The following is a 12,789-nucleotide window of genomic DNA, read 5'->3' on the forward strand; positions in this document are numbered from 1 at the left end:
GAGAAACACAAACTAAAAGATTTAATGGCTACTAAACCAGGATTGTAAAAAACAATTAAAGGTACCTATAGGCTAAAAGGGAAGATAAGCACAATCATTAGAAGTCAGAAAAGAATAAATCTAACAAGAACAGTAGAAAAGGAAGAATTAAATATTGGAAAAGCAAAACTGACAGGAATTGTTACATACTTTAATAGCAGCTCTGAATGTTAATGATTTCCATTATCTGAACAAAAGACACATACTGGTTGATTGAATTAAAAAGAAAACAATCTGATGCTTTGTTGCCTAAATGGAATGTACCTCATTGTCAAGGACAAACAAAGACTTGGAAGAAAAGAATAGAAAAAAAAACATTTCCAAGTAAATGAGGTCCAAAAGCAAGTAGGCATATACACATGACAAAGCAGACTTCGAAGCAAACAAAGAAGGTCAGTTCACATCAATAATAGGAAAACATATCAAAAGTATATAACATATTTGAACAGGCACCCAATATCAGCACAGAGTTTCATTAAAAACACTTTAATGGATGTACAGGCACAGATAGACCCCAACAAAATAATAGTGGCTGACTTCAACGCTCCACTCTACAGTAGCTAGGTCATCCTGAAAAACAACATAAAGATCAAAAACATCAAATGCATGTAACAGACATTTACAGAATATTCCATCCAACAACTGTGGAATACATAGTATAGAACATAAAGTAAGTCTTAACAAATGCAAGAAAACTGAAATCACTTCTTGAATTTTATCAATTCACAATGGAATAACTAAAAACCACACAAAAAAATAGAAGTACATAGAGGAACAGATTTATAAACTTTCAGACCCAAATGAAAATTAAAACAGGATCTATTGGATTAAATGAAAATTATTCTAAATGGAAATTTCACAGGATAAGTGTCTACATCAAAATTCAGAGTTCAAATAGTGAAGTGATACACCTCAGGTCTCTTAGAAAAACAAAAACCAGCCAATTCCAAAATCAATGGGAGAAAAGAAATCATATAAACCAGAGCTGAAATTATAAGCGGAAACTACAAGACAATAAAAAAAAAAAAAAGCCGGGCAATCTGAGGTTCAAAGCCAGTCCAGGCACTAAAATGTCTGTGAAACTCTTATCTCCATTTAATCACCAGAAAGCCAGAAGTGATGCTATGGCTCAAGGGGTAGGGTGATAGCCTTGAGCTGAAGAGCTCAGGGACAGCGCTCAGGCCCAGAGTTCAAATCCCATGAACAACAAAAAATAAAATAAAATAAAAAAATAAGAAAAGATCGTTGAACCATAAATATGCTAGTTCTTTGGAAGGATAAACAAGATTGACAAACCTTTAGTCAAACAAACCCAAAAAGAGCAAAGATACAAGTTAATAAAATTAGAAACAAAAGTCATAATATTAGAAAGGCTATCATTGGAACCAAAAGGCTCCTTGGGCAATATTTTAAAAATCTGTATTCTAATCTGCTGGAAAAATCGAAAAGAAAAGTATGAATTTCTAGACACATATTATGTACAAAACTTGAACCGGGAAGAGATAAAAATCTAACCATATAGATTAAATGAGCAACAAGATTGAAACAGTAATTAAAAACATCTTATTAACTTGCATTGGGGGAAAACCACAACTTCTTTTTTCTTTTCTTTTCTTTTCTTTTTTTTTTGCCAGTCCTGGGGCTTGAACTGGGGGCCTATTGCTGGGCTTTATCAAGGCTAGAGCTCAACCACTTGAGCCACAACACCACTTCCAGCTTGTTCCATATATGAGGTACCAAGGAATCAAACCCTGGTCTTCATGCATGCTAGGCAAGCACTGTACCACGAGGCCAAACTCCCAGCCCAAACAATAACTTCTTTAACAATTGTTGCTTTGAAAATTGGATATCCACATGTATAAGACTAAAACTAGATGACTCACACTCTGTACAAAAATACTCAAGAAGGATCAAAGGCTTAATTCTAAGACATAAAACTTTGAAACTACTGGGGGAAAAGCTAGGAATGACTGGGAAAAACTTCAATATCTACACGTAGGCAATAATGTTGAAATAGGACTTGAATAGCTCAAGAAATAAGAGCAAGAATGGACAAATGAGATTGCATCAGATTAAGTTTCTGCATATTAAAAAATACTAATAAGCAGAATGAAGAGAGCCTACAGAGTGGTAGAAAATCCTTGCCAGGTACTAGTCCAATAAGGATTTTATATCTACACTATATGAAAAACTGACATAAAGTAGAAAATAAATGATCAATGAAGCTGAACACTCTTTCAAATAAAATACCAAGGAACCACTGGGTGCCAGTGGCTCACCCCTGTATTCCTAGATATTCAGGAGACTGAGATCTGAGAACTGTGGTTTAAAGCCAGCCCAGACAGAAAAGTCCCTATGAAACTCGTATCTCCAATTGGCCCTGATGTCAAGACCTACAACTGATGAAAGGGAGAGAGAGAGAGAGAGAGAGAGAGAGAGAGAGAGAGAGAGAGAGAGAGAGAGAGAGAGAGAGAGAGAGAGAGAGAGAGAGAGAGAGAGAGAGAGAGAGAGAGAGAGAAGAGAGAGGAAGAGAGAGAGAGAGAGAGAGAGAGAGAGAGAGAGAGAGAGAGAGAGAAAGAGAGAGAGAGAGAGATAGATGGGATGAAGGGATGGAGGAAAGGGAAGGAGGGAAGGGGGAAGGAAAGAAAAGAGAAGAAGGAAGGAAGGAAGGAAGGAAGGAAGGAAGGATAGAAGGGAGGGAGGGAAGGAAGGAAGATCAATTACCATTAGTGCAAGAAAAAATGTTTAACATCCATGAGCAAATGCAAATCAAAACTACATTAAGAGTCCTTTTCATCTTAGTCAAAATGCCTATCATCAAGGAAACAGACAACAAATGTCAAAAAAGTGGAAAAAGGAACACTTATACAAGTTCTGGGAATTTAAAATAGTTCATCCGCTATGAAAATTGGCATGTAGATTTTTCCAAAAAAATTAAATATTTCTCCGACAGGATCTAGCCATACCTCTTCTTGCTATATACACAGCTGTGTCAAAGTGAGCTTATATAGGTATAGAGATACCCGATACCCATGCTGATTACAGTACTATAAACAGTGATCAAACTATGGAACCAGCCTACATGCCCATCAATAGTGGAATAAACAAAGAACATTTGGTATTTATACACAATGAAGTTTGTTTGTGGAATAAAGAACCAAGCAACTATGTTGTTTCTTAAAAAACTGAGAGAACTGGGGGCCAGGAGTTTGGCCTAGTGGTAGAGTGCTTGCCTAGCATGCATGAAGACCTGCATTCAATTCCTCAGTACCACATACATAGAAAAAACCAGAAGTGGTGCTGTGGCTCAAGTGGTAGAGTTCTAGCCTTGAGAAAGCCCAAGGACAGTACTCATGCTCTGAGTTCAAACCCCAGCACCGATGAAAAGAAAAAGAAAAAAGAAAATTGAGAGAATTGTTAAGTAAAAGATGTCAGTCTCACATGATAAGCATCTCATACGTTTTCTCTCATATGTGACTCTAAGAGAGGAAAGGATAGAAAAGTAAAAGAAGAACTACAGGAATATAAAAGGGAAAAAGAAAAAAGTGAGGAGAGGAGATAAAGAGTTCATGAAGGGGTGAATATGATCGAGGTATGTTATGTACATGGATGGATGTATCAAAACAAAGCCCCTTTGTTTGCAATTAGTCTACAGTCCTAGAAGCACAAAACACATAAAAGTATAAAACTAAAGACAAATACTCAAATTCAGAGTCTTATAATACTGTATTGTGCATTGTTAAATCACTTTTAACTCTAGTAGAAAGTTAAAAGGCAAAGTATTAAAAAGAACCATAGCAATAGTAATTTGTAAACAGACACACAATATAAAAAAATAAAGTATGATGTTGTAGTATGAAATGTATGGGAACGGAAACAATAAATGAATACAGGTTTATTTTTTTATCCAATTGAAGTTTTTACTAGTTTAAATTAGGATGTTATAAAATATTTTATGTAAGCCCATGACAATAAATACATGAATACTAAAGAAAGGAAACAAAAGCCTGAACTATAAAACTCAACAAATCACAAAGGAAAATAAAAAGACTGGAAGAAAGCTGAAAAATGGTCAGCTCATAATTAACCAATGACCTTTCTTAAGTCCTTATCTAGTGTAAATGAAAATCAAACGAAGAATAGATGAATGACTGAAAAAAATAAAATCTTCAACACATTAACAGTAAGAGACCTATGGATTCAAATAGACTGTAAATGAAGAGTAGTAAATTAAATCCCAAGAAAGAAAGCAGAAATGTTGTACCTATGTCATACAAGGAAGATTTTCAACCAAAATCTCTCCTGAAAAATACATGAGGATGTGCGTCACTAAATGAAGATAAAAGAACCAATTCATCCAGTTGATATAAGAATTAAATGTGTACATGCATGCAAACCTGTATGTATATACACATATATTAAATATTAACACTTGATCTGTATTTATAAAATACTAACAAAATATATATCAAATCTTAACAGAATGAAAAGGAGAAATATGAAATACAAATAATATTATAATATGAAATACAAAAGTAGCCTCAGTATCTACTTTCAACAATGGCTCTTGGGACAAAAAATCATTAGGGAAAGTGGGTGCAGTGTCTCACACCTGTAATTCTAGCTACTCAGGAGGCTGAGATCTGAGGAGCATGGCTCAAAGCCAGACTGGGCCCAGGCCCAGAGTTCAAGCCTCATGACCAACAAGCAAGCAAGCAAGCAAGCAAGCAAGCAAGCAAGCAAGCAGGAAAGAAAGAAAGAAAGAAAGAAAGAAAGAAAGAAAGAAAGAAAGAAAGAAAGAAAGAAAGAAAGAAAGAAAGAAAGAAAGAAAGAAAGAGAGAGAGAGAGAGAAAGAAAGAAAGAGAGAAAGAAAGAAAGAGAGAAAGAAAGAAAGAGAGAAAGGAAAGATATTTGCTGAACACAATGGTATGAAACTACAAATTTAAAAATGGAGAATTTGCCAGGCATGGTGGCTCACGTCTGTAATCCTAGCTACTCAGGAGGCTGAGATCTGAGGAGCTCGGCTCAAATACAGCCAGGGCATTAGAGAATGTGAGACTCTTTATCTCCAGTTAATTACCAGAAAAATGGGAAGTGGGGCTGTAACTCAAGGGGTAGGATGGTGGCCTTGAGCCGAAGAGCTCAGGGACAGAGCCCTGGCCCAGAATTGAAGTCCCAGGACCATACATACAAAAATTAATTAAAATAAACAAAAATGGAGAATTCTAGAAAATAAATATATGAAAATTGAATGCCATGTTCCTCATCAACCAGTGAGAAAAGAATAAATCAAAAGGAAAACAAACAAACAAAACCCTTAAGGCAAATAAAATGAAAACACAATACACCAAAATTCATGAAACAGCAAAAGAAGTGCTAAGAAAGTCCTAGTAATAAATACTTAAGTAGCCAGGCATCAGTCACTCATACCTATAATCCTATTGAGATTGCATATTGCAGCTTGAAACCAACTTGAGCAGGAAAGTTTATGTGACACTTAGTTCCAACTAACCCCAAGAAGACAAAAGAAGAGCTGTGACTCCAGTGGTAGAGTGCCAACCTTGAACACAAACACTCAGGGACAGCACTTAAGGCCTGACTACAAGACCCAAGAATGACCCAAACAAATAAATAAGACAGATCTTAAACAATGGACCTATATCTCAAAAAATTAGAAAGAGAAGAAAAACTAAAATTAAAGTATTAAAAGGAAGAAAGAAATATTTACTCAAGCAAAAATAAATCAAATAGAAGCAAGGTAAGACAATAGGTATGGAAGAACGCAGTGTGCAGTGACAGATAAATACCGAAAGAAAATATAGTATGCATAAATATACAATGAAAGTGGACACTGATAGCTCATACATGTAATCCTAGCTACTCAGGAGGCTGAAATCTAAAGATCAAATTCAAAGCCACTCTGGGCAGAAAAGTCATGAGACTCTTATCTTCAATTAACTAGCAAAATGCCAGAGTGGAGATATGGCACCAGCCTTGAGTGAAAAAGCCAAGCAAGAGCTGGAGGCTGAATTCTAGTCCCAGTACTAGTACATAGATGATAGATAGGTAGATAGATAGATAGATAGATAGATAGATAGATAGATAGAAATGCACCTATAAAGATATATACATATATATAATAATAAGCAATATACCATGTTATACAACTGTACAAGAAAAGAAATTCTGCCATCTGTAATATGGAAGAACCTCAAATTAAATAAGCCAGACATGAAAAGGAATTATTGTATGATCTCACTTATACGTTCACTCTAAAATAAGTTGAACTCATAGAAACAGAGAGTAGAATGATAGTTGCCAAAGGCTGAGGGAATGAAGCCAACGGAAAGCATGTTCATTCAAGGGTGGAAATGTTACAGCCTGGGTTATGATTGGTATGATGGTGAATTTGGTTTTATGTATGTCAAAGCAAACTATACAGACCTCTGAACAATGGTAACACATTTCCACTGAGCAAGTAGATTTGGGGAGCAGTCACAATACTTTTCACCCATTCCTTGAAAGCACTGAGCCATTCTCGTAGTTAAAAGAGGAAGTCAGTGCTATGCTGGAGACAACGTACACTGTCAATCACCGGAGGCGGGAGGCATTGGAAGTCATTTGTTCAGAGACAGTGAGTGTCTATAACAACGTGAAGTGATTAGTTCAGGATCAAGCCAATTGGATGATACACGAATGCCAATGGTTTTGTGGAAGCTTCGTACATGAGCTCCTGCACAGAGATTAGCTGACCAAGCATCTCAGAACTGGCCTCTGAAATCCATCCTTCTGTCTGCATATCACTGGGGACAGTGAGGATTCTAAAGTGAAACCATCCTGGTGAGCCTCTGAGGGGCCACTTTGCCTAAAATCCCCAAGGACCTTACTAAGCTTTCTAGCCATTTATCACAGCAATCATAATTATACTGTGATCCGATGACTCAAGCACCTTGGGCTTTCGATTTCATTGCCCACTGACACATGCCTCAAACAATCTGTCAATCAGTCACCTATCCAATCTCATCTTCATGTCTCTTCCTGGACAGTGCAAACTGATTTGCACAAATCCCAGCCCCAAATCTCTCATATCATTCTCCCATCTCAAACCAAACAGCCTTCCAGGAAATTCACTTGCAGGTGTTAGGATTTCTGTAATTACTGCTTTTGACCTCCCCTCTTGGCATTACTATGTGTCTACTCTCTTTGGGTGTCTTATACAACTTATTTTCCTGAAAAGTTATTCTAATCTGCACCCCCCTTTCAGAGCAGCTCCCACACATTATAAGAACAACCCCATGGGATTGACAGTTCTCAGAGAAGCCCCGGACTTGCAGGACACCTATTGTGGTTTAGATCTGAATTGTCCTGTGAGTTGAAGACTCTGTCCTGGTAAAGCAGACAGTGTTTTCACAGGAGGGGCCTTGGGGCAGTGACTGGAATTTGAGGGCTGTACCCCTAATGGATTCATAACCAAAAGCATGGCACCAAGCAATCATAAACTAAAACCTCTGAAGCCATGGACAAAAATAAATTTTTCCTCTTAAGTTCACTTTCTCAGCTATTTTGTCACAGTCATGGAAAGCTGGCTAACATATACCTCATGGTTTCCTGTCAAAGCTTTGCCCAATCTCTGCTTTGGTCACAGTTCCTGCCATTCTCCAAGTTTCCGAAATCATCTCAGGTGCTTCAAGATTGTCCAGATTCACAACAGTAGGCCCTGCATTCTCATCTCTGAGTCCTGGAAGCCTGGCTTCCATCCAGCTCCCACCAGTACAAGGGGTATTTGCTTGTTTTCCTCACTCCTTTTTCTAGGGTGAGTCTGCAATGCAGATTCAGATATTCTCTCCTCATGAATCTCAGGGTGGAAGAGGGCACTCAGAACCATTGCCCTGTCATGGCTACTGTCAGATTCCTCTGGAGTTTCATGGCTTCAGCATTGCTTGTGGTCATGAATGGTGATCTCAATAGGCTTAGGACAGACCCACTTGATAGCTATGCTTCTCCGTTCTTTAAAGAACTAGATTCTAATTGTCTGTGGCCTGCCTTTCTATGCTTCCAACGATCCATCCCTGTGTCTTGTTACACTTTAGCACTCTCATTACCGTTGCCTGCGGCCTGCCCATGGTATCTGTGTAAAGCTAGTACCTTCCCTGGGAAGCCCTGGCAGGAGTAAGATCACCGACCGTGCTTCCATGCCTCCTGGCTGTGTGTGTGACACAGTACTTAACACCCCACAGTCTCTACTGAGCTCACTATTTGTCACCCCACCATTCTGCCCAAGACACCCACAAGCATGGCTTTCATACGATCTGTTCTCTAGTGTGCTCCTTCCTGCTCGCTGGGCCCGGCTCCCTCAAGAAGGCGGGGTGAATGACTGAGGACGTGTGAGCTCCTAGCACTCACCCTCAGACCCAGGGGGCTGACATTCTCTGCAGCTGTGGCCACACATCTGCTGAAATCTTCTTGCATGGAATGCTGGGCTTTCTACTCCACCCAAGATCATCTCCATTCAGATGGCCTATTCCTGTTCTGGCTTGAGATATTCTCCCACTATAAGCACAGACACACTCACACACACACACAAACATACTAACACACTGGGCATTCAATAAACCCTGATTCACTTCTATCCCCTGTGGTTCCACCTAGCTCAGACCAAACAGATAAGGAAAGGACTTCAGGTGTTGAAAACTATGTAAGTGTAATATACATTGATCTTTTTTATTTTCACGAGACCCTGATAATAAACATGCAAATACATGTCACAATTCAAACACTTTGCAATCCCATGTGCCTCCTGATGTATCGTGTCCTGCCCTTCATATGTGCGGAGTTTGCAGGTACATATGGGCACATATATACAGATATGATATGCACCCGACTTAACAGTCTGGAATCTTTCTTTAAACCTGATATTTTGATTTTATTTCTATGCTGATGGAATTTATTTATAAATATTGATAACTACTATAAATATGACTACATTTTATATCATCCTTTACTTAGTCATTTTCCCATTTCAGGGTGTCAGCATTTAATTTTCTCTTGTATATAATAATTTTTTAATTTTTAATTGTCTGGGTAATGTATAGAGGGGTTACAGTTACATTCACCAGGTAACAGGTACATTATTTCTCACACACTGATACCCCTTCTCATGTTTTTGTCCCCATTTCTCTCCCCCCAACCCCCTGTATATAATATTTTAATGGCCTCTAGAATAAATCTTTGGCTTTCATTAACTAAATTCTAGAAAATTAAAAACTCAGTCTCATTAGAGATGGTAGATAGATATGTGCTACATACATATGCATATATATACATATATGTGCATAATCTACAAACTTTTTTTGTCTGTCGTGGGGCTTGAACTCTAGCCCTGGGTGCTGTCTCTGAGCTTTTCAGCTCAAGGCTATTGCTCAACCACATTGAGCCACAGCACCACTTGCAGTTTTCTGGTTGTTAATTGGAGACAAGAGTCTCATGGTCTTGGGGCTGGGAGTTTGGCCTAGTGGTAACGGTGCTTGCCTAGCATGCATGAAGACCTGGGTTCGATTCCTCAGCACCCCACATACATGGAAAAAAAAAGCCAGAAGTGGTGCTGTGGCTCAAGTGGTAGGGTGCTAGCCTTGAGAAAGCCCAAGGACAATGCTCAGGCCCTGAGCTCAAGCCACAGGACTGGCAAAAAAAAAAAGATAATAAAAAAAAAAAAAGAGTCTCATGGTCTTCCTTGCTCAGGTTGGCTTTTTTTTTTTTTTTTTTTTTGTCAGTCCTGGGGCTTGAAGTCAGGGCCTGAGCATTTTCCTTGGGCTTTCTCAAGGACAGAGCTCTACCACTTAAGCCACAGCACCACTTCTGGATTTTTCTATGTATGTTGTACCAAGGAATCGAACCCGGTTCTTTGTGCATGCTAGGCAAGCACTCTTACCACTAGGCCAGACTCCTGACCCCCAGGCTGGCTTTGAATGTCAATTCTCAGATCTCAGCCTTCTGAGTAGCTAAGATAACAGGTGTGAGTCACCAGCCCTTGGCCACAATTTCTTATTCTTATTATGGTTAAGTCTTATTCAAGACTCATATTTCCCTGTACACAAACCTTCTCTGTCTGCTATGCTACTTGTACCCTCTTTTCTTCTTATTCTCTTATAGCAACTTTGTTTTGCGAGCTCTTGCTTAGTTTACATCCTCTGTTAGTATGGTTATTGTGCATAGCAGTGTCTTTTCACTGTCATTTTTATGAGAAGACCAAGGTATCTCTTGTTCATTGAAAAACTGTACAACATAAATGCATGTATGTATGAATGAATGAATGTGTCCCTCTCAGGACACAGGGCAGGGAGTCTTGCCTAGACTAAGGCCCAGGACACTTCTAGCAGGACTCCAGCCTTCCAGCCCTAGGTACCAGAGCTATCCTTGCCCCAAATTCCATTTCCTTTAACTGTGACATGAAGCCCGAGACCTCTGGGCCACTGTCATTATTGGTCCTACCTTCTAAAGATGGTGCATACTCCCCACCTTCTTCTCACCATAACACCCACACCTTCTGGAGGTGACTGTTTTCTGCTCACACACTGCATATTTGGGGGTTCTGAAATAGGATAGGTGTCTTCTTGCTTCTTATTGCCATTTCTGAGACGTTATTCTTTCTTTCTAGATAACCCCATCCACAGTCCTCCTTTGAAGCTTGTTCATTGGGTCGTGCATTATTTCACCCCTGTACAGTCTTCCACAGAGCTTGGTTTTGTGACAATTTTTAGCACTGGAACCACAGTCTTGTGACCATATTCGTTGTTGGCTTTGATTTCCATACTTAAAGAACAGGTCCTTCAAACAACTAGTCTCTCTCCAACTGCCTCGGTTTCATTGATCTCTCTCCCAGGAGCCATTGTCACCCAGAGTCACAGCTGTCAGGGTTCCTCCATAATTCCCTCCACAGTCTCTACTCAGCATGCTCCTGACAGAAGAGCCCTTGACAACATTGTTTAGGGTTCTTGCCTGACTCTGGTTCTCCCTTTTCTCCTTTTCTGTTTCAGCTTTGATTAGCACAATAAGCTCTGGTGCACTCGAAACGTAAGCATGGTTCTTCTCCTCACTACTCTGATCAGGCACTTTAGGTACCTAGGTTGCTGTAGTTGGTCCTTCTTCCTGAATGTTCCTTCTGCCCATCACTGCATGGTCCCACGCCTCTTTCAGGAACTCTGCCCCTCTCCAATTCACAGAAAATAGCAGCCTTTACTTCTCCTTTTCCCTTTCCAAATCTTGCTTCGTTTTTTGCCTGCCAATTATCACCCTCTGGACATTATGTGGCTATTTCCCACATACTGAGATCTGTTATTCTCCAATGAACTTCTATCACCTTGCATAGCACTTGGCATATGGCAGAAGCTACGGATGGATAGGTGGGTGGATGGACAGGCAGGTGGATGGATGGATGACAAATACATAGATGGATGGCTAGTGGATGATTATGAGATCATTATTTTTCCAAAGTTATTCTGAATTCTACATTGTAAGTTTCAGACCCCATAAAATGGGATCTTTGAAAAATCAATATTAGCCTCTTTACGGTTTTACAATTACCTTGAGTAAATCACACAAACAGGATATCTCTGATTTTCAATTAATCCAGAGGGAGCACTTTAAAAAGGACTTGGGACACACAGCTGAAGATATGAACACAGCTTGTGCAGTAACCAATGAGAGGCAAGAAGTCCCTGATGAGTCCCTGCTAATGCAGAGAGAGAGAGAAAGAGCGAGAACATTTCCTGGCTTACGGGAAAGAGGTGAGATTCAAGGGAAGTGCCTCGTTCAGCTGGATTAGTTATTGGAAACTCTTTCCCTGGTCAGCCAGCTCTTCCTGGCGTGGAGTCTTTGCTGTCTGGTGTCTTCTCTAGGGACAGGGAAATGACACACAGCACTGGCTCCTAGCTCCAACCTCATAGCCATTTAAAGGAACAATGGAGGAGATACTTCTGCTAGTAGAGGATGGATACAACCCTCATTGCCAGTGGAAACAGCAGGCATACTTCCTAGGGTAGAAGAAAGGGTCCTACCGAAGCCTTCTCTGCTGCTGATACTCCAGAGAGCTAGCTCACTTGGCACTGCTACCGCTCTCTAAGACATCACAACTGTATTTGATTAGGATCCAGAGTAAAATAAGCCACTCGCTTCATTGGAAATGTCTCAGAGCTAAAAGTTTCTTTCTATGCATAATTAATATTCTGCCTCTTTGAAGATAAATTCTATCTATCCAACTTTGTTAAATGGATCAGTTCCCTCAAGCTATTCCTCATGTTGTCGCTCTATCCAAAGTAAAATAAAAATACAAAGGCAAAGGAATATATAAGGAACCAATCCTCACTAAAATGATTTACATTTTTTTATCCCCAATGTTCAAAGCTCAAGAATATTTTTAATGTGTGCCCAGCTTGTAACCTGTTGCAAATGTCTTACAACATTTTCTAACAGGCTTCTCCAATCTGTGCTGAAAGCAACTGATGATTTCATGTGAATTATTATTGTTTCATAATCTTCCAACCAGCTTTTCTATTTTGGATTAACATTTGGGGTCTCTCTTGCATCTGCTCCAAAAATTTGACTGCTGGCATTGACTGTGTAGCTTGTGGCCTTTCTACCAAATTCTTCTTCTTTTATGCATAGTTGATCTTTAATCACAAATGATTCTTCATTCTCTGACCATTAAAAACTGCTTTGAAAAACAGCATCTAGGATAAGAATCCTAAACAAAGA

This window comes from Megascapheus bottae, chromosome 26, assembly GCF_031878675.1.
Source record: "Megascapheus bottae isolate mThoBot1 chromosome 26, mThoBot2.hap1, whole genome shotgun sequence".
NCBI classification, from domain to species: Eukaryota; Metazoa; Chordata; class Mammalia; order Rodentia; family Geomyidae; genus Megascapheus; species Megascapheus bottae.